The sequence below is a fragment of the Manis javanica genome, chromosome 5, assembly GCF_040802235.1.
Source record: "Manis javanica isolate MJ-LG chromosome 5, MJ_LKY, whole genome shotgun sequence".
In the NCBI taxonomy this organism is placed as follows: domain Eukaryota; kingdom Metazoa; phylum Chordata; class Mammalia; order Pholidota; family Manidae; genus Manis; species Manis javanica.
This window is the reverse complement of record NC_133160.1, coordinates 73,950,091-73,977,720: the sequence shown is the minus strand read 5'-3', so window position 1 is coordinate 73,977,720 and position 27,630 is coordinate 73,950,091. Positions and strand designations below refer to the sequence as shown.

Below are 27,630 nucleotides of genomic sequence, written 5' to 3'. Positions count from 1 at the left end.
AAGGAGTCCTGCTTTGCAATGTTTGCTAACTAATGTGGTGTAAGTACATTAGTACTTAACCCTAAGTTTTCATTATAATTTTTTTATTCTCCTTTTAACCTACATAAGACTATATAATTCCAGCAAGGTCATTTACATGTAATTAACATTGTGATTCCAAGCTACCAGGCTGACATCACAGAATGAGGAAGAGATGCTCAGAACCCCGTCTCCTGACGCAGCAGCGTAAACCCGCTCCAGCACATTTGGTTGCACCACCAAACAGTAAATGGCTCTTCTTCCATTAAAGAAAAATGCACCAGAAATTAACTCCTGGAGGCTCATCGCTCTTCTTTGGAGCATGCCCAGCATGGCTTGCCCATGTCTTATGCCAGGTGGATGTCCAACAGTTGGCAGGACATAGTAGCCTAAGAAGGTACCATTAGAAATTATACTTTCTAATATTTATTTTTTGCTAGGTTTGATGTAAGGCACCAAAATGATCAAAGACTTTCTGATATACTCCTATAAGTATTCTCCATTAATTCTACTCAAGATGAAATTGATGCATCTTACACAATACAGTGTCTGAACAATTCATAGCAAGTCGTAAAACTCAGGATTGCTTGGTGACGAAAAGTTAGACTTTTGGTTAAATGGCTAAATATTTTATTTAAAATGTCTCAACTAGATTTAGAAGCATGTGAGACATTGTTTCCTTTTTCTATTTCCTGAAGTATAACTCCCAAAACTAGAATGTGTTTTGAAAAGACAAAGATTAAACACTGCAGGGAATTAAGTCTGCACTCATGTGCAGACACCTTTTTCTTTTTGAGTGGCTTTGTGAGTTTTGGAAATCTAGAATTTCTTACGTTGTGTTTGAAAATGAGTCAGGTGAAAATGCAACTTGAAATAGAGAAGATGGTAATCATCAGAGTTCTACTTACCGGGACCTACATAACTGGGTCAGCAAGAGGCTAGGAATGAATGTGTCTGTAATGGAAAGAGGAACTTTTCTGGAATATTTAAATAGCTGATACTAAGTCATTGTCTTGGAGACCCATGTGGTGCACTCAGTCACTGTGTCAGATGAGGCTTGAGGAAGGAATCCCAGATGGAAAAGTCCGAAGCAGGAGACTGCTATCTAGAGAAGAGCTGGTGGTTGTGCTTTGAAACCTAGACAGCAAGAGACCCCTGGAAGGGCTGATTGCAGAAAGGAGGAAAGCACCAGGAACCCCACTTCTGTAAGTGGGGAAGCAGCTTACAGAAAGGGAAAAATTGCAGCCCCTTCATCTGCTGGATGACATTGCTACTGAATGGTTTGGAATTTACCTATATCCTTTTATATATTTACTGTTCCTGATTTCTTTTACCATTTGTATATTTGATTTTAGGCTAATCACTCACACGACGAGTCACATAGTAATCTGTACTTCTGTCATACCTCCTTTCAGGAAATTTTTATTCACCCAAAGCTGTAAGACTAAATGACTCATCTGTGGTGTGCGTGTTACAGAAAACATCCTTAAACCACTGAAAGCCGACCGTGCAATTTGTGCATTATCGTGCTTCTTGCTTTTGCTTTCCTTCTGGTTTCTTTAGGCACTTTTTCTCCATGGTTGGTGCCTTTCCTAGAGCCAAAGCAAGGGGAAGGCAAGATTGCAAACTCAAGGCAGCCTGATTATTAGAACACTTTGAGAAGGGTAAAAAAAACACAAATTGTCAACAAAGGGGCTTTGGAAGTCATCTATGCATATAACTGACTCACATTATAAATCATCCCTTTCTCTAGCACAGTGCTGTCTGCTAGGACTTGCTGTGATGACATAAATGTTCTGTATTTTTGCTGTTCAATGCAGGTGCCACTACTGCAGCTGTATAACTGGACTTTTAATTGTATTTCATTTTAATCATTTTAAATGTAAAGAGCCACATGTAGCTAATAGCTACAGTGCTGGTCAGCACAGCCCTCCAATAAGCCTCTCTAGTTATCACATTCAGCTGTACAATATCATTTCATTAATTCCGAAAGTACTAAATTTAGAAATCATGATTATTTGACTGATAGAACTAGTCTTACATTGACTTTCTGAAACATGAAGAGAAAAGCTAATAATCAGATTAATAATGTAAAAAACATTGTAGATCAAAAGTTTAACTTCAATAGCAGCAGGAACTCATTACAAGAACAAGTTTAGAACTATTAAAACTATGTGAAAGTTAATGTAGATAATAAATTTGTTAGATGATAAATCACTCTTATTATTCATTGATGTGAAGCAGGTTTAAGTGAACCTTTATTGGGATAGGGATGCACAGAGAGCTACTGAAACATTATTTCTGTGTCTGTGAGGGTGTTTCTGGAAGCAGTTAGCACCTGAATTAGTGGGCTGAGTAAAGAGATTTGCCCTCATCAACGTGGGTGGACGTCACCTGACCAGCTGCAGGCCCAGACTGAACTAAAAGACAAGGGAGGGCAAATTCTTGTCTCTCTCCTTGAATATCCTTCTTCTCCTGCCCTTGGATATTAGAGCTCCTGGTTTTGAGACCTTGTAATTCTGGGACCTGGATCATCAGCTCCCCATATTCTCAGGCCTTCAAACTCAGAGCAGCTTTCCTGCCCAGGCTGCACATGGCAGGTCGTGGGACTTGGCCTCCAGAACCACATGAGCCAATTCCTGCAATAAATCTCATCACACATATGTCCTACTGGTTCTGCTTTCTGGAGAACCCTGCTTAATTTAACTCCTTAATAGTTAGATACACATTCATTAATTTATTCAAATGGTATGCCAGACACTGGAGCAGTGCTGGAGATTTTTTAAAAGACTTGCCCTCAAGAAGCTAATTTTTGTTCTGGGATTAAATACGCATTTTGCTTATAAAGTTTAGTATTAATATAAACATTAACGTATTTGCCACCTGGAACATATGCAAGGGCATTAAACCATTTAATGTCCCCAAAAAGCTCATTTTTATTTTTAAAGATGTCACCAGCACATTATCTGATGTATTTCAAATTTCTTACCTTTCACATAAATACTGAACTTTTCCCAGATGTGTACAAAATAATGGAATGTTGAATAGTTTATTTAACTGTACTCTCTGTATGTCAAATATTTAAGGTTTCTGCTACATTTTTTAGATTATAATAAGCTTAAAACTTTGCAATAAAACTCTTAAACCATGATTTAGTTATATATATATATATATATGATATGATATGTATATATGTGATATATATCATATGTATACACACATAAATATAAATTACTACTGAACTAATACAAGTACTATATTCTTCATAAATACTATAGGTTTAACTACACTTACATAACCTTAAGAATAACTGTAAGTATAATGGTTTCTTCTTTTAATTTCTTACATTAGTTATTACTTTAACACCTAATATGTACTATGATTAACAAAAAGGATGAATCGATTTGCACATAATGAAAGGGATTTAATATGTTAGGCTTTCCAGGAATATTGAGCATGAGCTATGGAGCCAGACTGCTCAATTCCCAGCTCTCCTACATTCCAGGTATAACCTTGAACAAGTCATTAAACTTATTCATGCTTCAGTTTCCTCACTGGGACGGTAAAAAATAATATTTGCCTCTTCATAGTGCCATTGTGAAAATTTCATAAAAAAGATTTATGAAAAGTAGTTTACCTAGTCCCTGACATATGACGAGTGCTTAATAAAATTTTATTATTACTGTTGGGAATATTTCAAGGCAAACTAAATATATTTGGGAGCCCGTGTCACCTACTTAGGGGAGATATTTGAGGAGGGGGAGCTTGCCGGTGTTCATGATTATTATTACTATACCAGGAAGTATCTGTCTTCACAGAAAACTAACCAGAGCTTAAATACTGGAAGACTTTTACTCTTTTTTCTAAATTTGTAGATAAAAGCTTCCAGTATTTTAATTTCCTTACAGAATGTTAATTTACTTACTTTCTTCTTGGTACAAGATTGGAAAGTCCATACTTTTTGCGATTTCTATACTTTATTTTGAACAATATTTGACATGGAGTCACTGCAGAGGAAGTTCCCCATATTGAAAACAAAATTTATTTTCTCTGTAGGACCTGTGCATAAGAAACTCACCAATAAGGGCTTTACCCTATATGCATATAAAGTCAGTGAATGGAAACATTTCTATAATAAATACTGCCCTAGAAAGGGTGTAATATTTGAGAAAGGCTCCAGTCCAAAAGCATGATCAGAAATTCTCAAGTACAGCACTGAACTAGATCTCTATGCCACCATGCACGCAGTAAACAGATTTAGCTGGCAAGGCAAATCAAATTAGGAAAACTGAACATCACAGTAATGTTGCCAGTTTCTCAAGCCTCAAAGATATACATCTTTGAATTCACACATAAGTCAGTATTATAGTATACAGAATGTTCCATGAGCTTGGTTCAAACCCTGCATTGAAAGGTATGCACTTGTGATTCTGCTCCTCAATTACATGCTTCTAAGAGATTTGAAGGAAATAATTGACTCCAAACTGGAGAGCTACATAGGGAAATGCGCACATTAAGTCAAGTGTGCTTTTAAACCCTATTTCTATTTTTATTTGGTTTTGGAACCATTAGCTGCTATAACAAACAAACTTACGAGTGTATGATACCTCAAATACAGTAGACATTTACCTCCTACTCATGTTAAGTGCAGAATAGGAGTTTTTGGTTGACAGATGGTCTCCTTTGAGCAGAAATTCAGAGACGCAGGCTTCTTCCAGTTTTGACTCCCTTATTTTCAACACGTCATTTCCAACATGGCCATGCTAATCTCCAAACAATCAAAAGGGAAAGGAATAAATAGCATCACGTGGAAAGGCTTCCTGGGCCAGGAAGCTGGGAAATGCAGCCTGAGATGGGCTTGGGAAGACAGGCAGCAGCGCCGCGCGCTTCCTGATGGCCTGCAGCCCTCAGCCTGGGGTTTCCTCCCCGCGGTCACCAGCGCGCTCCCTGCTGCCTGCGTAGCCTCTAGAATTGCTGGAAGAAAGTAGTCGCATTAATTAATTCCCATTTATGTGTCAGTCCTGGGTATGCAATTTAAAAGCGGAAGCCTGGAGCATGATTACTCCATCAAAACACAAAAGGACGAGTTTTGTGTCTTTCCATTTTGTTTTTTGTTGTTGTTTTGTGGGGACTTTGGTAGAACAAGATGAAAAAATACCTTAAGCAAGAGCTCCTCAGTCTACAAATAAGGAAAGTTCTAAAGCAGCAGTCGATTTCCTAGAAAATGATGTGGAGGATGCAAATTAAAGAAAATATATTATAATAGCATCTATTCAATTCTGCTTTTTTCCCCCTCGTCTCTTTAGCTATTCACAGTGCAAAGTAGTGGCAGGTTGGTGTCTCTACTGGTATGAGGTGAAAGATGTACCTTATCACATCAACAACAGAGACTATGTGTCTTAAATCCTGTGCTGAGTTAGCACATACAACAGGTCTAAGGGCAACATGGTCCCGAACTGAAATCTTGCCTTTCTCCACAAAGCTGCTCCATATTCTTTCCCTTTTCTGCTGGTGCAACTCTGTCCCAAGATTTGCATACGACTAAAACTTTAGAGTCATTCTTGACTCTTCTTCTCTCACACCTCTTATCTAAGCTTCCAGAAATCCTATTGACTCGATATTCAAAACACCCAAAACATGAACACTTCTCCCCATCTTCACAGCTGGTGGGAGCCCCCCATCCTCTTTTGCCCTGATTACAGAAACAACCCCCAAACTGATTTCTCTGCTTCTATTTTGGCCAACCACCCACCCCACACCCACTTCCATCCCTCCCCCGGCCCCACACACAGTCTACTCTCAACCCGTGGGGGGGGGGGGGGGGGGGGGGCGGGGGATGGGGAGAGAGAGGCAAAGTGGAAGCAGGGAAATTAGTTAGGAGGCTACTTGAGCCATCCCAGTAAGCACTAATGAAGGCTCTCACGCTCTCCCTCTCCCTCAGTCGGCTTCAGCAGTAATGGCCTCCTCTCGGCTTTTGAACAGACTAGGTGTTCTATCACCTGTCTCCCTACAGTCACCTTCTCAGCAAGGTATATCCTGGGTGTCCTATTAAATATCGCAATGCAATTCTCATACTCCTACCCAGAATTTTCAAAACATCTAAAACTGATTTTCTTTTTCTTCTTTTTAATGGAAGTATATTTGACATACAACATTATATTAGTTTCAGGAGTGCAACAAAATAATTCTATATTTGTATACATTGCAAAATGATCACTGCAATAAATCTAGTTAACATTTGTTATCACAATGTTACCAAAATATTTTGTTCCCTGCGATGAGCACTTTCAAGATCCACTTTCTTGGCAACAGTCAAATAAGCAATACATTACTAACCAGAGTCACCATGCTGTACATTACATCTCTGTGACTTACCTATTTTATAACAGGAAATTTGTACCCTTTCACTGCTTTACCTTCATGCATTTTGCCCACTCCCACTCCCTCATCTGTATTTGTGAGATCAGGTTTTTTTTTAAATTTAAGATTCCACATGTAAGTGAGATCATAGAGTATTTGTCTTTGTCTGACTCATTTCACTGAGCGCAATGCCCTCAAGGCTCACCCAAGTTGGTGCACACCGTGAGATTTCATTCTTTTTCATTGTATCCATCTGCCACATATTCTTCATCCACTCATTTCTTTATCCACATCAAGGAACAGCTAAGCTGTTGTTTCCATGTCTTGGCTATTATAATTGCTGCTGCAATGAGCACGGGGTGGGGTTAGGTATATATCATTTCAAATTAGCATTTTCATTTTCTTCACATAAATACCCAGAAGCAATATGGCTGGATCATATGGTAGTTCTATTTTTAAGTTTTTGAGGAACCTCCACACTGTTTTCCATAGTGGCTGCACTATTTACACTTCCACCAAGAGTGCACAGGTGTTTTCTTTTCTCTACATCCTCACCAATGCTTGCTATTTCTTGTCTATGTGATAATTGTCAGGTATAAGATGCTATCTTACTGTGGCTTTGGTTTTCTTTTCCCTGATGATTTGTGATGTGGAAGACCCTTTCATATATGTGCTAGTCATCTTATGTCTTCTTTGGAAAAATGTCTATTTGGAGCCTTGGCCCATTAAAAAAATTTTTTTGTTTTGCTATTGAGTTGTATGAGTTCTTTGTATATTTTGGATATTAACCCCTTATCAGATACATGATTTGTAAATATTTTTTCGCATCCAATAAGTGACCTTTTCATTTTATTGGTGGTTTCCTTTCCTGTGCAAAAGTTCAGTGTATCAAATTCAAAAAGTCATCATGGAGAATGATGTCAAAGAGCTTACCTGATGTTTATCTTTTATATAATATACAATGTCCTCTGACATGCTTTATAATTTGCATGGGTTTTATGTTTATCATTTGCCTCTCTTCCACAAAGTAAGCTCCACAGAGCAGAGATTTCTTTTGTCCTTTTTTCCCTTTGCTGTTTTTCCATACCTAGTAGAGTACCTTGCATATAAGAGACACCGTAGAAATATTTATGTTAAGTTAATTTTTCTATAAAGCAATATCAATATATCAATTTAAAAATTGATGATCCTATCAGTTTCAAGCTTTCTAGGTCACTCTTACATGATAGAGAAGTTGAATAACAATTCTTGGGACCAAATTTCTCAAGGTGGGTTTGATGGAAAACTAATCTCACTTACCTTAACGGGTAAGTTCAATAATACATGGCATTCCATAACTCCTTCTCGGAGATATGCAAAGTATTATGTTCTCTGAGATAGTCTGCTGTAAAGAAACCTGTTTATCTCTAATCTGGCGTTTCCCAAATTTACGTGATATACCTCTTTTTCTCAAGCACCTATTAGTATCCCATGGAATTACTGCTCTGAGGAGACAGCATTGCTCTAGAGCAATCATTTAAAAATAATAATATCCATATAAATTTAACCCAGAACTGCAAGGTTGACTCAACATATGAATGACATGTTGTCAATGTAATATAGTATATCAGCTACATAAAAGATAAAAGCCACATGATCATCTCAGTAGATACAGACAAAGCAATTCACAAAATCCAGTATCTTTTCATGATAAAAACATTTAACACATGATGAATAGAAGGGAACTTCCTCAACCTGCTAAAGGACATCTACCAAAAAAATAAAGAAATCAAACAAAACCACAGCTTGCTTCAGACTCAGTGGTGAAAAACAGAACTTTCTCTGTATGACCAGGAATAAGAAAAGAATCTTCATTTTCACCACATCTACACAACATTAAAGTGGTCATACTATCCAGAGCAGTAGACAAGAAAAGGAACAGGAGCATCTGCTTGGAAAGGAAGAAGTAAAATCATCTTTATTTTCGGGTTACATGATTTTTGTGTCAAACACACACCCACGCATACACAATTAGAGCTAATAAATGAGTTCACCATGGTTGCCGGATACAAAGCCAATAACAAAAATCAGTTGGATTACTATACACTGGCAATGAACAAACTGGAAATAACCTCAATTCCATTGAAAATAGCATGTAAAAGAATAAGATACTTAGGAATAAGTCTAACAAAAAAGTGTAATGTAAGTCAACTGAGTATTACAAAACATCATTAAAATATATCCAAGAAGGAGAGATTGAAAATGGCGGTGTGAGAGGTAAGATGAAGAAATCCTCCCCAAACCACAAATAGTTCAAAAATATAGTTAATTAATACAACTAACCCTAAAACAGCAACAAGGAAGAAGGCTGAACCAGACTGCATACAAACCTCACGAACAAAGCAGTCCTCACGAAACAGGGTAATGTTATGAACGCTTTGATCCAGCGGGACCCAGGCCCTTCCCCCACCCCAGCTCACCATTGGGAGGAAGAGAATGGATCAGGGAGAGGTTGGAATCTGGGACTGCTGAACACCTAGCCCTGGAGATCTGCTTTGTGAGCAGAAACCTCACTACACTGTGTGGTGCTCTGGATTTTGGGGGGCTCGGACAGATGGAGTGCTTGAGTTTGAGGAGGCGGGAATCCACATCCAGCCACTCTGTGTCAGAGGAAAGGCAGGCAGTCTGAGAGACTTCCTAGCAGTGAGAGGGCTGCTAAAGGTGCAGGGTTTGCACGGAGCTTGCTGAATGAGGGAGGGGAGAGCTGGACAAGGTTTTCAAGGTGCGCTCAGCCCAGCTAGTTGGGAGCTTTGAGGAGCTTCAGGCACTCCATCCCCTTGGCAGCCGACTCAGGTCTGAGGCCCCCCACGATGACATGCAGCATGCTGAGCCTTCCTCTTAGCCTGCTGGTACTGGTTTGAAAACTGGCATCACTGTGCTGGTGTCAGGCCAGCCACAGTAAGGCCCTGCCTACAACAACTAGGCACGTAAAGCACAGAGGCTTACACCTGTGTGCTTGGCCCACTGGCTATGACACTGGAAAGAGGCATCGCAGATGGGAATCAGGAAATGGATCTTTCCTCCCCCCAGGCACCAGCTCCACTTCCCTATGACCCCCAACCTCACTGCACAGTTGAGCAGCTCCAGAAACTGGAGCTTCTGGGCACTAGCAGGCACCACACAGAAATATGAAACATCAAAAGAACATGGTTCAGACCAAAATCTCACAAACCCCAGAAAAAGCACCAAATGAATCTGAACTCAACAATCTTCCTGAAAGAGAGTTCAAAATAAAAATTATAAACATGCTTATGGAGGTACAGGAAAATATTCAAGAACTTAGGAACAAATTTAAGTCAGATACTCAATCAGTAAGAAATTCTGTATTTGAAATGAAACATACAATGGAGGGATTTAAAAGCAGGTGATATGCAGTAGAAGAGAAGGTAAATGGTATAGAAATAAGAGAAGAGGTATACAAAGAAGCTGAGGCACAGAGAGAGAAAAGAAACTCTAAGAATGGAAGAATATTGAGAAAACTGTGTGACTAAACCAAACAGAACAATATTTGCATTATAGGGGTACCAGAAGAAAAAGAGAGAAAAAGGGATAGAAAGTCATTGAGAAGGTAATTGCTGAAAACTTCCCCAATCTGGGGAAGGAGATAGTATCTCAAGCCATGGAGGTACACAGATCTCCCAACACAAGGGAACCAAGGAAGACAACATAACATCAAGACATATAATAATTAAAATGGCAAAGATCAAGGATAAAGACAGACTTTTAAAAACAGTTAGAGAGAGAAAAAAGATCACATACAAAGGAAAATCCATCAGGCTATCATCAGACTTCTCAACAGAAACCTTACAGGCAAGAAGGGAGTGGCATTATATATTTAGTGCAATGAAGCACAAGGGCTTGGAACCAAGAATACTCTACCTAGCAAGGTCATCATTTAAATTTGAAGGAGGGATTAAACAATTTTCAGATAAGCAAAAGCTGAGAGAATTTACCTCCCACAAACCACCTCAACAGTGCATTTTGTAGGGACTCCTATAGATGGAAGTATTCCTAAGGCTAAATAGATGTCACCCAAGGGATAGACAAAGAGTACAGAATATAATTCATAACATACAAAGAATGGAGGAGTAAGAAAAAGGAGGGGGAAAAAAAGAACCTTTAGGTTGAGTTTGTAATAGCACACAAAGTGAGTTAAATTAGATTGTTAGATAGTAAGGGAATTACCCTTCAACCTCTAGTTAACCACGCATCTAAAGCCAGCAATGGCAATAAGTACATATCTATCAATAATCACCCTAAGTGTAAATGGTCTGAATGCACCAATCAAAAGACATAGAGTTACTGAATGGATAAAAAAACAAGACCCATCTATATCCTGCCTACAAGAGACTCACTTCAAACCCAAAGACATACACAGACTGAAAGTAAAGGGATGGAAAAAGATATTTCATGCAACTAATAGTGAGAAGAAAGCAGGAGTTGCAGTACTTGTATCACACAAAATAGACTTCAAAACAAAGAAAGTAACAAGAGACAAAGAAGGACATTACATAATGATAAAAGGGTCAGTCCAACAAGAGGATATAGCTATTATAAATATCTATGCACCCAACAGAGGAGCATCTATATATGTGAAACAAATACAAACAGAATTAAAGGGGAAAATAGAATGCAATGCATTCGTTTTAGGAGACTTTAACACACCTCTCACTCCAAGGGCAGATCAACCAGACAGAAAATAAGTAAAGACACAAGGCACTAGACAACGTATTAGAACAGATGGACCTAACGGACATCTACAGAACACTCAATCCAAAAGCAACAGGATACACATTCTTCTCAAGTGCACATGGAACATTTTCAAGAATAGATCATGTACTAGGCCACAAAAAGAGCTTCAGTAAATTCAAAAAGACTGAAATTGTACCAACCAGCTTCCCAGATCACAAAGGGATGAAACTGGAAATAAATTACACAAAGAAATTGAAAAAGACCACAAACACATGGAGGCATCATAACACACTCCTAAATAAACAATGGATCAATGACAAAATAAAAACAGAGATCAAGCAATATATGGAGACAAATGACAACCATAATTCAACAACACAAAATCTGTGGGATGCAGCAGCGAAGGCTGTGCTAAGAGGGAAATATATTGCAATAGAGGCCTACGTCAGGAAAGAAGAACAATCTCAAATAAACAGTCTAAACTTACAATTAATGAAACTAGAAAAGGAAGAACAAATGAGTCCCAAAGTCAGTAGAAGGAGGGACATAATAAAGATTAAAGCAGAAATAAATAAAATTGAGAAGAATAAAACAATAGAAAGATTCAATTAAAGCAGGAGCTGATTTTTCGAGAAAATAAACAGAATAGATAAACCCCTAGCCAGACTTATCAAGAAAAAAAGAGAGTCTACACACATAAACAGAATCAGAAATGAGAAAGGAAAAATCACTACGGACACCACAGAAATACAAAGAATTATGAGAGAATACTATGAAAAGTTATATGGTAACAAACTGGATAACCTAGAAGAAATTGACAACTCTCTAGGAAAATACAACCTTCCAAGCCTGACCCGGAAAGAAATAGAAAATCTGAATAGACCAATTACCAGGAAAGAAATTGAATTGGTAATCAAAAAACTATCTAAGAACAAAACCCTGGCACAGATGGTTTCACTGCTGAATTTTATCAAACATTTAGTGAAGACTTAATACTGATCCTCCTTAAAGTTTTCCAAAAAGTAGAAGAGGAGGGAATACTCCCAAACTCATTCTCTGAGGCCAACATCACTCTAATACCAAAACCAAGCAAAGACACCACGAAAAATAAAATTACAGACCAATATCCCTAATGAACATAGATGCAAAAATACTCAACAAACTATTAGCAAACCAAATTCAAAAATATCATCCATCATGGTCAAGCGGGATTCATCCCAGGGTTGCAAGGATGATACAACATTTGAAAATCCATCAACATCATCCACTATATCAACAAAAAGAAGGCCAAAACCACATGAACATCTCCATAGATGCTGAAAAAGCATTTGACAAAATTAACAACCATTCATGATAAAAACTCTCAACAAAAAGGGTATAGAAGGCAAGTACATCAACATAATAATGGCCATATATGACAAACCCACAGCCAACATTAAACTTAACAGCGATAAGCTGAAAGCTTTTCCTTTAAGATCAGGAACAAAACAAGGATGCCCACTCTCCCCACTTCCATTCAACAGAGTTCTGGAGGTCCCAGCCACTGCAATCAGACAACACAGAGAAATAAAAGGCATCCAGATTGGCAAGGAAGAAGTCAAACTGTCCCTGTTTGCAGATGACGTGATATTGTATATAAAAAACCCTAAAAATTCCACTCCAAAACTACTAGAACTAATATCTGAATTCAGCAAAGTTGCAGGGTACAAAATTAATACACAGAAACCTGTTACATTCCTATGCACTAACGATGAGCTAGCAGAAAGAGAAATCAGGAAAAGAATTCCATTCACAATTCAATCAAAAAGAATAAAATACCTAGGAATAAACCTTACCAAGGAAGTGAAACACCTATACCCTGAAAACTACAATACACTCTTTTTTTTTTTTGAGAGCGCATCTCTCATATTTATTGATCAAATGGTTGTTAACAACAATAAAATTCTGTATAGGGGACTCAATGCACAATCATTAATCAACCCCAAGCCTAATTCTCAACAGTCTCCAATCTTCTGAAGCATAATGAACAAGTTCTTCCATGGTGAACAAGTTCTTAGATAGTGAATAAGTTCTTACATGGTGAACAGTGCAAGGGCAGTCATATCACAGAAACTTTCGGTTTTGATCACGCATCATGAACTATATACAATCAGGTCAAATATGAATATTTGTTTGATTTTTATACTTGATTTATATGTGAATCCCACATTTCTCCCTTATTATTATTATTATTATTACTTTATTATTTTTAATAAAATGCTGAAGTGGTAGGTAGGTGCAAGATAAAGGTAGAAAACATAATTTAGTGCTGTAAGAGGGCAAATGTAGATGATCAGGTGTGTGCCTATAGACTAAGTATTAATCCAAGCTAGATAAGGGCAACAAAACATCCACGGCTGCAGAAGATTTCTCTCAAAACAGGCAGGGGCAAGGTTCTAAGCCTCACCTCTGTTGATTCCCAATTTCTCATCTGATGGCCCCCCTGCGACTGTGCCTGTCTTAGGTTGTTCCTCCCTTGAGGAATCTTACCCATCTCTGGCTAACCAGTCATCTTCCGGGGCCATACAGGGAGATGTAAAGTTGGTAAGTGAGAGAGAAGCAATATTGTTTAAAAAGGTTAGCTTTTTACCTCTTTGCAGATTTATGCCCTGTGGATTCTATGCCCAGCATTTGACTCGAGGTATCTTTACCACTTGGAAGAATTATTATACTCAGTAATTTCGATATGAGGCACCAATTCTACTTAATGGTTGTAATTAGGAAGGAAGAAGAAAAGCTATAGAAGTAGCAGATGGAAGAAAACATGGGAAGATTGATTATTTCTTTGACAAATCTTCCTGTAGAGTAACATAAGCATGTGTAGGTTTTAAACTACTAATTAAATTGCACACACACATTAACATAATAAGAATATAGCTACATAACCAAAGCAGACCTACAATTACCAGCCATCTCCAGTGAAACCAAAAAAACCCAGTTAGGTACCCTAGGCATTTGTGAACACTTATCAATGATATGATGGATATTGTCTAACTGAATTTGAATAGTTTGAGAAAAATCAGACAAATTAAAACAACACATTCCTGGGAACTGTTCTTTTAACAGTAGATAGTCTGTAGTCTCAAGATTGTGGAGCGCTGCAACTTGCATTTCTCCTAATTCTTGGTTGAGTTCCAACACTATAGATCCAGTCAAATTTGTTGTTTTACTGTATGCACAGGCCAGCTTAGATATCTCCTTCTTCATTCCAATAGCAAGTCCAGGAACTGGTGGGATGAATGCAGCTACAACTGCAACAGCGTCAGGGTCTTTGTTGAAGTTTTTGATGATCATCTTCTGGAATGACTCTTCCAGAGAATGTTGATGTTGGAAGTTCTTCTTCATATTGTATCTTAATTCATTTTCTGGGTAGCCAAATTAGGCTTTGATCCTCTGTATAAACACAAAAAAATGCTTTGCCCACACGTTGATATGCACTTTATACCATTGTGAAAAACTTATTGGAGATCACCACACAGGAACTGCTTTTTTTTTAAGAGAAAGGAATATTACCAGAAAAATGTACTTCCATGGCTGATCATCTGACACCCTTTAAATGATCAAAATTAAGGATACTTAAAGCATGCATTAATCATTCATTTACAGTTAGTTTTATTCTATCAGGGAGTAATCCCCTTTTTCTTTCTTTTTCATTTTTTGTTATCATTAATCTACAATTACATGAAGAATATTATGTTTACTAGGCTCTCTCCTATACCAGATCCCCCCCACAAACCCGTTCACAGTCACTGTCCATCAGCATAACAAAATGTTGTAGAATCACTGCTTCTCTTCTCTGTGTTGTACAGCCCTCCCCTTTCTCCCACCCCCCCATTATGCATGCTAATCATAATACCCCCTTTCTCCTTCCCTGCCCTTATCCCTCCCTACCCAGCCATCTTCTCCAGTCCCTTTCCCTTTGGTACCTGTTAGTCCATTCTTGGGCTCTGTGATTCTGCTGCTGTTTTGTTCCTTCAATTTTCCCTTTGTTCTTATACTCCACAGATGAGTGAAATCATTTCGTATTTCTCTTTCTCCGCTTGGCTTATTTCACTGAGCATAATACCCCTCAGCTCCATCCATGTTGCTGCAAATGGTAGAATTTTTCCTCTTCTTATGGCTGAGTAGTATTCCATAGTGTATATGTACCACATCTTCTTTATCCATTCATCTACTGATGGACACTTAGGTTGCTTCCAGTTCTTCGCTATTGTAAATAGTGCTGCGATAAACATAGGGGTGCATCTGTCTTTTTCAAACTTGAGTGCTGCGTTCTTAGGGTAAATTCCTAGGAGTGGCATTCCTGGGTCAAATGGTAAGTCTCTTTTGAGGATTTTGAGAACCTCCATATTATTTCCACAATGGTTGAACTAATTTACATTCCCACCAGCAGTGTAGGAGGGTTCCCCTTTCTCCACAACCTCACCAACATTTGTTGTTGTTTGTCTTTTGGATGGTAGCCATACTTACTGGTGTAAGGTGATATCTCATTGTGGTTTTAATTTGCATTTCTCTGATAATTAGTGATGTGGAGCATCTTTTCATGTGTCTGTTGGCCATCTGTATGTCTTTTTTGGAGAACTGTCTGTTCAGTTCCTCTGCCCATTTTTTAATTGGATTATTTGTTTTTTGTTTCTTGAGATGGGTGAGCTCTCTATATATTTTGGATGTCAAGCCTTTATCGGATGGGTCATTTACAAATATATGCTCCCATACTGTAGGGTACCTTTTTGTTCTATTGATGGTGTCTTTTGCTGTACAGAAGCTTTTCAGCTTAATATAGTCCCACTTGTTCATTTTTGCTATTGTTTTCCTTGCCAGGGGAGATATGTTCAAGAAGATGTCACTCATGCTTATGTCTAAGAGGTTTTTGCCTATGTTTTTTTCTAAGAGTTTTATGGTTTCATGACTTACATTCAGGTCTTTGATCCATTTTGAATTTACTTTTGTGTATGGGGTTAGACAATGGTCTGGGTTCATTCTCCTACATGTAGCTGTCCAGTTTTGCCAGCACCATCTGTTGAAGAGACTGTCATTTCACCATTGTATGTCCATGGCCCCTTTATCAATTAGTTGACCATATATGTTTGGGTTAATGTTTGGAGTCTCTGTTCTGTTTCATTGGTCTGTGGCTCTGTTCTTGTACCAGTGCCAAATTGTCTTGATTCCTATGGCTTTGTAGTAGAGCTTGAAGTTGGGGAGTGAGATCCCCCCCTACTTTATTCTTCCTTCTCAGGATTGCTTTAGCTATTCGGGGTCTTTGGTGTTTCCATATGAATTTTTGAACTGTTTGTTCCAGTTCTTTGAAGAATGCTGTTGGTAGTTTGATAGGGATTGCATCGAATCTGTATATTGCTTTGGGCAGCATGGTCATTTTGATGATATTAATTCTTCCTAAGCAGGAGCATGGGATGAATTTCCATTTGTTAGTGACCTCTTTAATTTCTCTTAAGAGTGTCTTATAGTTTTCAGGGTATAGGTCTTCCACTTCCTTGGTTAGGTTTATTCCTAGGTATTTTATTCTTTTTGATGCTATTGTGAAAGGAATTGTCTTCCTGATTTCTCTTTCTATTAGTTTCTTGTTAGTGTATAGGAAAGCCACAGATTTCTGTGTGTTAATTTTGTATCCTGCAACTTTGCTGTATTCCGATATTAGTTCTAGTAGTTTCGGAGTGGAATCTTTAGGGATTTTATGTACAATTTCATGTCATCTGCAAATAGTGACAGTTTGACTTCTTCTTTACCAATCTGGATTCCTTGTATTTCTTTGTTTTGTCTGATTGCTGTGGCTAGGACCTCCAGTACTATGTTGAATAACAGTGGGGAGAGTGGGCATCCCTGTCTTTTTCCCGATCTCAGAGGAAAAGCTTTCAGCTGCTCCCTGTTCAGTATGATGTTTGCTGTGGGTTTATCACATATGGCCTTTATTATGTTGAGGTACTTGCCCTCTATTCCCATTTTGCTGAGAGTTTTTATCATGAATGGATGTTGAATTTTGTCAAATGCTTTTTCAGCATCTATGGAGATGATCATGTGGTTTTTGTCTTTCTTTTTGTTGATGTGGTGGATGATGTTGATGGATTTTCGAATGTTGTACCATCCTTGCATCCCTGGGATGAATCCCACTTGGTCATGGTGTATGATCCTTTTGATATATTTTTGAATTCAGTTTGCTAATATTTTATTGGATATTTTTGCATCTACATTCTTCAGGGATATTGGTCTGTAATTTTCTTTTTTGGTGGGGTCTTTGCTTGGTTTTGGTATTAGGGTGATGTTGGCTTCATAGAATGAGTTTATGAGTATTCCCTCCTCTTCTATTTTTTGGAGAACATTAAAGAGAATGGGTATTATGCCTTGTCTGTGTGTCTGATAAAATTCTGAGTAAATCCGTCTTGCCTGGGGGTTTTGTTCTTGGGTAGTTTTTTGATTACCTTTTCAATTTCTTTGCTCATAATTAGTTTGTTTAACTTTTGTGTTTCTTCCTTGGTCAGTCTTGGAATGTTGTATTTTTCTAGGAAGTTGTCCATTTCTTCTAGGTTTTCCAGGTTGTTCTCATATAAGTTTTCATAGTAGTCTTTAATAATTCTTTGTATTTCTGTGGAGTCTGTCGTGATTTTTCCATTCTCATTTCTGTTTCTGTTGATTTGTGTTGATTCTCTTTTTCTCTTATAAGTTTAGCTAAAGGTTTATCTATTTTGTTTATTTTCTCAAAGAACCAGCTCTTGGTTTCATTGATTTTTTCTACTGTTTTATTCTTCTCAATTTTGTTTATTTCTTCTCTGATCTTTATTATGTCCCTCCTTCTGCTGACTTTAGCCCTCATTTGTTCTTCTTTTTCCAGTTTTGATAATTGTGATGTTAGACTATTCATTTGGTATTGTTCTTCCTTCTTCAAGTGTGCCTGGATCGCTATATACTTTCTTCTTAAGACTGCTTTCGCTGCATCCCACAGAAGTTGGGGCTTAGTGTTGTTGTAATTTGTTTCCATATATCCCTTGATCTCTATTTTAATTTGTTCATTGATCCATTGATTATTTAGGAGCATGTTGTTAAGACTCTATGTGTTTATGAGCCTTTGTTTTCTTTGTAGAATTTATTTCTAGTTTTATACCTTTGTGGTTTGAAAAGTTGTTTGGTAGAATTTGAATATTTTGGAATTTACTAAGGGTCTTTTTGCAGGCGAGTATGTGGTCTATTCTGGAGAATGTTCCATGTGCACTTGAGAAGAATGTATATCCTGTTGCTTTTGGATGTAGAGTTCTATAGATGTCTATTAGGTCCATCTGTTCTACTGTGTTGTTCAGTGCTCCCATGTCCTTACTTCTTTTCTGCCAGGTGGATCTATCCTTTGGGGTGAGTGGCGTGTTGAAGTCTCCTAAAATGAATGCATTGCATCCTATTTCCCCCTTTAGTTCTGTTAGTATTTGTTTCACACATGCTGGTGTTCCTGTGTTGTGTGCATATATATTTAGAATGGTTATATCCTCTTGTTGGACTGAGCCCTTTACCATTATGTAGTGTCCTTCTTTATCTCTTGTTGCTTTCTTTGTTTTGAAGTCTATTTTATCTGATAGTAGTACTGCAACCCCTGCTTTCTTCTCTCTGTTGTTTGCCTGAAATATGTTTTTCCATCCCTTGACTTTTATTCTGTGCATGTCTTTGGGTTTGGTGAGTTTCTTGTAAGCAGCATATAGATGGGTCTTGCTTTTTTATCCATTCTATTACTCTGTGTCTTTTGGTTGGTACATTCAGTCCATTTACATCAGGATCACTATTGAAAGATATGTCCTTATTGCCATTGCAGGCTTTAAATTCGTGGTTACCAAGGTTCAAGGTTAGCCTCTTTAGTATCTTACTGACTAACTTAGCTCACTTATTGAGCTGTTATATACACTGTCCGGAGATTCTTTTCTTCTCTCCCTTCTTATTCCTCCTCCTCCATTGTTCATATGTTGTGTGTTTTGTTCTGTGCTCTTTTTAGGAGTGCTCCCATCTAGAGCATTCCTTGTAATATGCCCTGTAGAAGTGGTTTGTGGGAGGCAAATTCCCTCAACTTTTGCTTGGCTGGGAATTGTTTAATCCCTCCATCATATTTAAATGATGATCATGCTGGATATAGTATCCTTGGTTCAAGGCCCTTCTCTTTCATTGCATTATATATATCATGCCATTCTTTTCTGCCCTGTAAGGTTTCTGTCGAGAAGTCTGATGATAGCTTGATGGGTTTTACTTTATAGGTGACCTTTTTCTCTCTAACTGCCTTTTAAACTCTTTCCTTGTCCTTGATCTTTGCCATTTTAATTATTATGTGCTTGGTGTTGTCCTCCTTGGGTCCTTTCTGTTGGGAGTTCTGTGTATTTCCGTGGTCTGTTCAATTATTTCCTCCCCCAGTTTGGGGAAGTTTTCAGCAATTATTTCTTCAAAAACACTTTCTATCCCTTTTTCTCTCTCTTCTTCTGGTACCACTATTATATGCATATTGTTCCTTTTGGATTGGTCACACAGTTCTCAATATTGTTTCATTCCTGGAGATCCTTTCATCTCTCTCTATGTCAGCTTCTATGCATTCCTATTCTCTGGTTTCTATTCCATCAATGGCCTCTTGAATCTTATCCATTCTGCTTATAAATCCTTCCAGAGTTTGTTTCACTTCTGTAATCTCCTTCCTGGCATCTGTGATCTCCCTCCAGACTTCATCCGTTAGCTCTTGTGTATTTCTCTGCATCTCCATCAGCATGTTTATGATTTTTATTTTGAATTCTTTTTCAGGATGTCTGGTTAGGTCTGTCTCCTTCTCTGGTGTTGTCTCTGTGATCTTGGTTTGCCTGTAATTTTACCTTTCCATGGTGATAGAAATAGTTTGCAGAGCTGGGATGAGTGACAACTGGAAGAACTTCCCTTCTTGTTGGTTTGTGGCCTTCCTCTCCTGGGAGAACAGCAACCTCTAGTGGCTTGTGCTGGGCAGCTGCACGCAGACCGGGCTTCTGATTCCTGCCTGGCTGCTATGGTATTTATCTTCGCTGTTGCTGTGAGTGTGGCCTGCCTCTCGTTGCTGCTCCGAAATGGTGGAGCTGCGTTGGAGGGGGAGCGGCTGGGAGGCTATTTATCTCCGTGAGGGGCCTCCATGCTCCCTGCTGCCCACGGGGTTAGAGTGCCCAGAGATCCCCAGATTCCCTGCCTGTTTCCCTAGTATCCAGGACTCCACACCTGCACTGTGTCTGTGCTCTGGTCCGGATGGCTCGGGCTGGGTGTTCAGCAGTCATGGGCTCCCTCTCCCTCCCCGTTAGGACTCCTCTCCTCCTGCTTGGAGCTGGGGGGAGGGGCACTCGGGTCCCGCCGGGCTGGGGCTTGTATCTTACCCCCTTCACAAGGCGCTGTGTTCTTGCAGGTGTGGATGTGGTCTAGATGTTGTCCTGTGTCCTCTGGTCTCTATTCTAGGAAGAGTTGTCTTTGCTATATTTTCATAAATATATGTGGTTTGGGGAGGAGATTTCCGCTGCTCTACTCATGCCGCCATCTTAGCTCCACCTCCTACAATACACTCTTTAGAGAAATTAAAGAGACACTCATAAATGGAAATTTATTCCAGGCTAGGAAGAATTAATATTGTCAAAATGGCCATCCTTCCTTAAGCAATCTACAGATTCCATGTAATCCTTATTAAAATACCTGCATCATTCTTCAATGAACTAGGACAAATAGTTCTGAAATTCACATGGAATAACAAAAGACCCCGAATAGCCAAAGCAGTACTGAGAAGGAAGAATAAAGCAGGGGGAATTATGTTCCCTGACTTCAAGCTTTACTACAATGCCACAGTAATCAAGACAATTTGGTACTGCCACAAAAACAGACCTATCGAGCAGTGGAGAAGAATGAAGAGCCCAGATATGAACCCAAGCATATGTGGTCAATTAATACATGATAAAGGAGCCATGGATATACAATGGGGAAGTTACAGCCTCTTCAATAGCAGGTATTGGCAAACCTGTAGAGCTACATGTAAGAGAATGAAACTGGATTATTTTCTAACCCCATATACAAAAGTCAACTCAAAATGGATCAAAGACCTGAATGTAAGTAATGAAACCATTAAATTCCTAGAAAAAAATATAGGCAAAAATCTCTTGGACATAAACATGAGCAACTTCATGAACATATCTCTCTGGGCAAGGGATCCAAAAGCAAAAATGAACAAGTGGGACTCTATCAAATTAAAAATTTTCTGTACAGCATAAGACACCATCAATAGAACAAAAAGACATCCTACAGTATGGGAGAATATATTCATAAAAGACATATCTGATAAAGGGTTGACATCCAAATTACATAAAGAGCTCACACACCTCAACAAACAAAAAGCAAATAAGTCAATTAAAAAATGGTCAGAGGAGCTGAACAGACACTTTTCCAAAGAATAAATTCAGATGGCCAACAGGCACATGAAAAGATCTCCACATCGCTAATCAGTAGAGAAATGCAAATTAAAACCACAATGAGATATCACCTCACAGCAGTTAGGATGGCCACCATCCAAAAGACAAACAACAGCGAGTGTTGGTGAGGATGTGGAGAAAGGGGAACCCTCCCACACTGCTGGTAGGAATGTAAACTAGTTCAACCATTGTGGAAAGCAATATGGAGGTTCCTCAAAAACTCAAACTAGAAATACCATTTGACCCAGGAATTCCACTCCTATGAATTTACCCTAAGAATGCAGGAGCCCAGTTTGAAAAAGACATATGCACCCCTATGTTTATTGCAGCACTATCTACAATAGCCAAGAAATGGAAGCGACCTAAGTGTCCATCAGTAGATGAATGGATAAAGAAGATGTGGTACATATACACGGTGGAATATTTTTCAGCCATAAGAAGAAAACAAATCATACCATTTGCAACAACATGGATGGAGCTAGAGGGTATTATGCTCAGTGAAATAAGCCAGGCAGAGAAAGACAAGTATCAAATGATTTCACTCATCTGTGGAGTATAAGAACAAAGAAAAAACTGAAGAAACATAACAGCAGCAGACTCACAGAACCCAAGAATGGACTCATAGTTACCAAAGGTAAAGGGACTGGGGAGGATGGGTGGGAAGGGAGGGACAAGGGGGGAAAAGGGGGCCTTACAATTAGCATACATAATGTAGCAGGGACCCACCAGTTCCCCTGAAGCCAAAGAAAGAAATTAAAAGCATAATTATCTGTGTTCTGGAAAAACCACAAAGAGATTTTCTAAAATTTTAACCTGTCATACTTCAGAGTGAATTGTTAAGAATATGAGAATTAAAAACTATCACTCTGAAATAAAAGGCAGTACCAAATGTAAGACCAGAACTTAAAGTAGAATAACTGGGAGACATTCACCTCATAGTCTTACTTTTCCTGTCAACCAATCATTTTCAGTGAGATGAGGATAAGCGTCAGCTATCTGGGAGGGGGAGTCGCACATACACACTAATTCATGTGAGTTCTCCCAGGAAGCCCCAGAAGGCACTGCAAGTTTTAAGATCCTTAGACATGTTTAGTTAAGGAATAGATTCACTAAGCAAAACAATCCGAAAGAGCTGCACCTCCTCAGTGACTAAGGCGCACCATCTCGAAGCTGCCTCCTCTGCAGAGAATGAAGTGCGGCTCCAGGGTTGGCGCACTAAGCGGCTTTCCAACAAACCCGTACTCGCCAGTGATGCTGTTTTTCTCCTGTGCTGGCAGATGAGTCCCCAAGCACACCGCACGTCCTCTGGCTGCCGAGGGAACACACACAGCTTGTCTGCCTGCGAGCGGCTGTCCAGGGCACATGCCCTGCTGGCCGGTCGGCAGGCTGACTGTGACAGTTGTTTGACAACACAGGGGAAGCATGTCCATAGGAGATCGTGGGTGAATGCCAGGCCAAACTTCTCAACTTCCCACTCGTCTCCTTTTATAGACTTGAGAGCTAACCACAAGCAGTTGCCTGCTTTGATAAACGTGAATCATAGAGATGGAAATAAATGCTGCATCTGGCACGCATTTTAGGCCTGTTTTTTGGACAACTGAATGTAAATAGTTGTCTTTTTTGGGTTTGTAATGTCTAACAGGTATTTTTAAAGGATTTATATTTTATCTCCTAATGTTATATAAGTTAACCCATTTTTAGGTAAAACAAATAGCATCTGAATGTTGCTATTTCATTGTCACTGACTTAAAAAATCACCTGGAAAATTTGCTTCATTTTTAGAGCCTAAATTTTACTGCTGACAAAAAGCAATAATTATATTTATCTTCTCATTTCTCGTGTTCACAAGAAAGCTACTGCACAAATAATGTAAAATATCACTTTGTTGTGATTTTAGCTCAGAAGGAGGGATGCAGGCCTGGGCTAAAGGACCACAGGGCCTTACAGGGAGCCTCCTTGGGAGCCAAACTTAAAGACTAATTTATTGTCCTACCCTTGTTTAGCCTTTGCTCTAAATTTGTTATTTAGCTCTTTTACTTGTTATATTATATATGTTTTTGTAAGATACCTGCCCCAAACCCTTTCGGAATAAAGCCAGGATATGAATAATCAAGTATCAATGAAATGGTGTAAACTTTAGTTGGATTTTCTTGAGCATGTGCTGGGTGATTACGGAGATGATGAAACAAGAGAACAGCAGGCAATCCTAGGGCATTGCTTGGGAGCACCAACTTATTAACCACTTAAAATGCATAAATCACATACAAATAAATAAGGCTGTCCTTAACATTTGGGAGAAATGTTTAAATGGAAAAAATGCTGGAAGTGAGAATTAAATATTTGTTAATACACTTTTATACTCACTTTAATATTTTGTGCAGGTACTATTCTGGTTGTTTTACATGTATGATATGTGTTCTATTATTACCACGACCTCCATTTTTTCAAATGAGGAAACTGAGGGTCACAGTGGCTAAGTACCTCACCTAAAGTCACACTGATAAAAAGTGGCAGCCAGGATTTGAAGTCGGGCCATCTAGTACAGGGTGTATTATGCCATTAGGCAGCATTATTGCTCCAAGCAGCAGAAGACAGTTGTGTGAGTACTGACTCTCAGTCCTGAAGTCTCAACAGCATAATCTTGGGAAGCAAAGAGTGGAGGTTAAAAACACATCCTGAATTCTGAGCTCTGCTTGGAAATCATCTTGTACATGTGTTTTCTAAAAGCCCCTAGGCGATTCTATTCTTACACTCTGGGTTAAAAATTATTGAAACAGATGAACCCATTTCAGTTCACAAACTACAGAGCAGCAAGGACTTTGAAGAGTATTCTATATTTTAAGCAAGCTCTTCAAAATTTTGGAATACAGGAATGATTAAATGAGCTCAGTGTTATATGATGAAACAGTTATGAGAACAGTCATGACCCAGAGAACCCAAGCCACAGAGAGGCCCCTCGCTACCATTGTTCTGTCAGTGACAGACACCACATTTGCAGCAGTGGGCAGTTAGGATCTGTATTCAAGAGAACACAGAAGTGTAAGCCCAGCAGTGATGATGGCAAACCGAGAAGTACCCCTTTTACAGCATGTGCAGGTTACACTTTGCATTAACAGAAATGGAAAAAGCCACCCGATCAACTACTACAGGTGCATACTCTGTTTTTACTACATGAAAAATGATGTTCTTTTAAACCTATGTTTTATAACCAAAACAATGCAAAATATCTTCACCACTTTAATTTTCAGTAGATCACAGAAATTGAAAGTTAATTGACTGACTTAAATTGCTCTGTACTCAACAAGATTTTATTTGAAGACGAGAGAGCAAGAGCCATCTCCACCTATGGACAGGCTCCAAGTCTCAATTTTGAATAAGAGTGAGATTAAATGAAAGAGGCTGAGTGAAGTATTACCAAGTAACAAATTAAAATTTACGTGTATTTTCCCTGAGCATTGTTGATTCCACATGGAAACAGAGGATGCAGCACCTTTTGATGTCAACCCTCCCAACCAATTATTTTACTTCCTGGAGATTTCCAGATGCACAAAGGGTTTAGCAGTTTACAAAGACCACATATGTGAATTAATCACTAGACTCCTTATGTATTTCATTCTATCCACACTCTAGATGCAGTTGTGTTAGGTGCCAAATTCCTTCTCTTTTTCTCAACAGTGACTTACATGTTTCAAATCTTTTGTGGCCTGATGGGGATGTAAAGAAATAAATTAGTATTAGATGTCCTCAAAGGCCCACGTTTATTCTTGCACTGAAATCAAACTGATTTGCGAATGAGGCTGACCTAATGGAGACACAGGTACACTTTAGTCCCTACTTATATTTCACTATGCAGTTCTTCACCTTAGGGACTAAACCACTATTTGTGCCCAGAAGCTCTTTCACCTAATTTTATCTTAACTGTCATGTGCTAAGTAGTCTTGAGCCCCTGTATGGCTTACTTTTTTCTTTCTCTCTCATCAGGCTTTGCAGTTCCATGGAGCCGTTTTACAATTTGAAACTATAAACAAGCTCTCTGAGATTTTGGAGATCTAACCCTGTATAAATTTGAATAAGCAAAAGGGACAACATTCTGTACATTCTCCAAGGACTTTCATTTGTGAGGTATTATACTAAGTTATTTGATCCCAATGGGAAATCTACCAAATAATAAGAAAAGTGAAAACCAAAAAAAAGTAATAATCTGGGATTATGATAATTTGGACAGATTCTAGGTTAATATTTTCCCTGATAGGACATAAACAGTTCAAAGAGGCAGGTAAACCAATTTACACTTTAGGTAAGAGTTCAGAGCAAATAGCATGTAAAATAATACTCTCTGGCATTTGCAAAGCCGCTGCTGACCCACAGCTCAGGCTGCCTTGGGGCGCGGGTGGAGCCTGAGGACGGTCGTTGTGAGAAGTCACGAAGCTCACCCTCCTCTCTTAACCGGCATTCTGCAGGTTCTGAGTTTGCCGGGCAGGCCTGGTCTCTGCGGGGCCGACAGGGCAGGTGTGCCCCGCATTAGCCTCGCAGAGCCACCTCCACCTGTGGAGAGGCTTCAAGGTCTCCATTTTGAGGCGCAGCGACAGAGCACTGCCGTTTTAATCTTGGGTTCCAGCTGCATTTGCTAATCCAACTTTACTAACTATGAATACACTGACTCTTTGATATTTTTTTTTTCAGCATTTCTGTCTACTTTCTATCACTTAGAACAAAAAGAGAAGAGGTGATTCATTGACTCTTCACTTTCAATGGCCACCTTAGGCAAGTTGCCTTGCCCCCTAAATTTTTCAGATATAAAATGAGAAGACTGTTCAATACTAAAGCCCCCTCCAGCTATTTCATTTGTAAAATAAATTCTTATCAATACTATTTATGTCTATTCCTTTAAGACAGTTGATCAAATATTTAATAAATATTTTATTTCCTATTAAAGTAATCTTATAAACATTTTTATTTTCTTATGCCAGTGAAAATTCATCTGGAAAATTCAAAAGGCAAAAAAAAAAAATACTCATGAGAATATATACTGATCCAACTTGCATTCATAAAATAAAACTCCCATAGCCTATCATCTCCAAAGTCAGATTTCTGTAAATCAAAAACTCATATACAATTTTAAATTACTGTGACAACATCCTTTCTGAAAAGGAGGACAGAAAAGAGAAAAGAAGTTCATCTTTTGAACATCTAGATGTGTTCCATATTATGTTGGAGACACTCGTGTATCTATGTAAGTGAAACCCTTGCAATGGCGATACAGATGTTCTCACATTGCCATACTTATACAGAAGTCACCGGAAGTTCAGAGAGATCAGACACATGCTCAAGAACACACTGCTAGTAAAATCTGTAGTTTGAATCCCCATCCGATGACCCCGAACCAAGTCTTTCCAAACCATTCCCACCATGCGCTGCCATGGGAGACACTGGGCTGAGCCAGCGGAAAGTGTGTGAAGCTATCCTTAGCACACTGGGATGATTGGGTGGTTTTTCACTCCTGGCAGGACAAGCTCCCTTTAAAGTATCATCTTCTGCTGCTCTTTTTCAAAGAGCATCATGCTGGTTATAAGCCTCACATCCTCGGGAAGCAAGTGTCGCATCATTCTTGGAGGACTGTTGTTTCCTTAAATGTTAGATGGAGAGAGGTTACACATCAGAGCCACCGGACTGCTTTTTGTCTAATGTGTGATAATTTGTTTGTCTTAAGGTCAAATGGACTTATTACCAGAGCTCTCCTGAAACGTAAAAGGCAAATGGAAAGGTGACAAAAAGCAAGGTTGGGTCAGAACTCAAAAAAAATCCCATGCAGAATGGATTTGATGTAGAAAAGGCAAAACCTGGGGACGAAACAAAAAAAACAACAACTAAAAAAGAAATGTGTTTGACAAGTGTCATAAATACTTGATTAAAAAACATATTTCAGTTATGCAAGGCAAAGAAATGAAATCAAGAATATTCTGGTTTCTTTGCTACAGAGGGAGAAAAACTAGTAACAGATGACATTAAAAATGCAAAGACTAAATAATTGTACTCCTTCATA

The 27,630-nt window shown here is 38.7% G+C and overlaps 1 long non-coding RNA gene across 1 annotated transcript; it reads left to right on the top strand.

Moving 5' to 3' along the window:
• Positions 1–932: 932 nt before the first annotated feature.
• On the top strand, positions 933–26,409 carry LOC140849571 (uncharacterized). The gene is made up of 3 exons (XR_012131611.1): positions 933–1,223; positions 25,569–25,709; positions 26,271–26,409. It is a non-coding gene; the product is annotated as an uncharacterized lncRNA (long non-coding RNA).
• Positions 26,410–27,630: the final 1,221 nt, after the last annotated feature.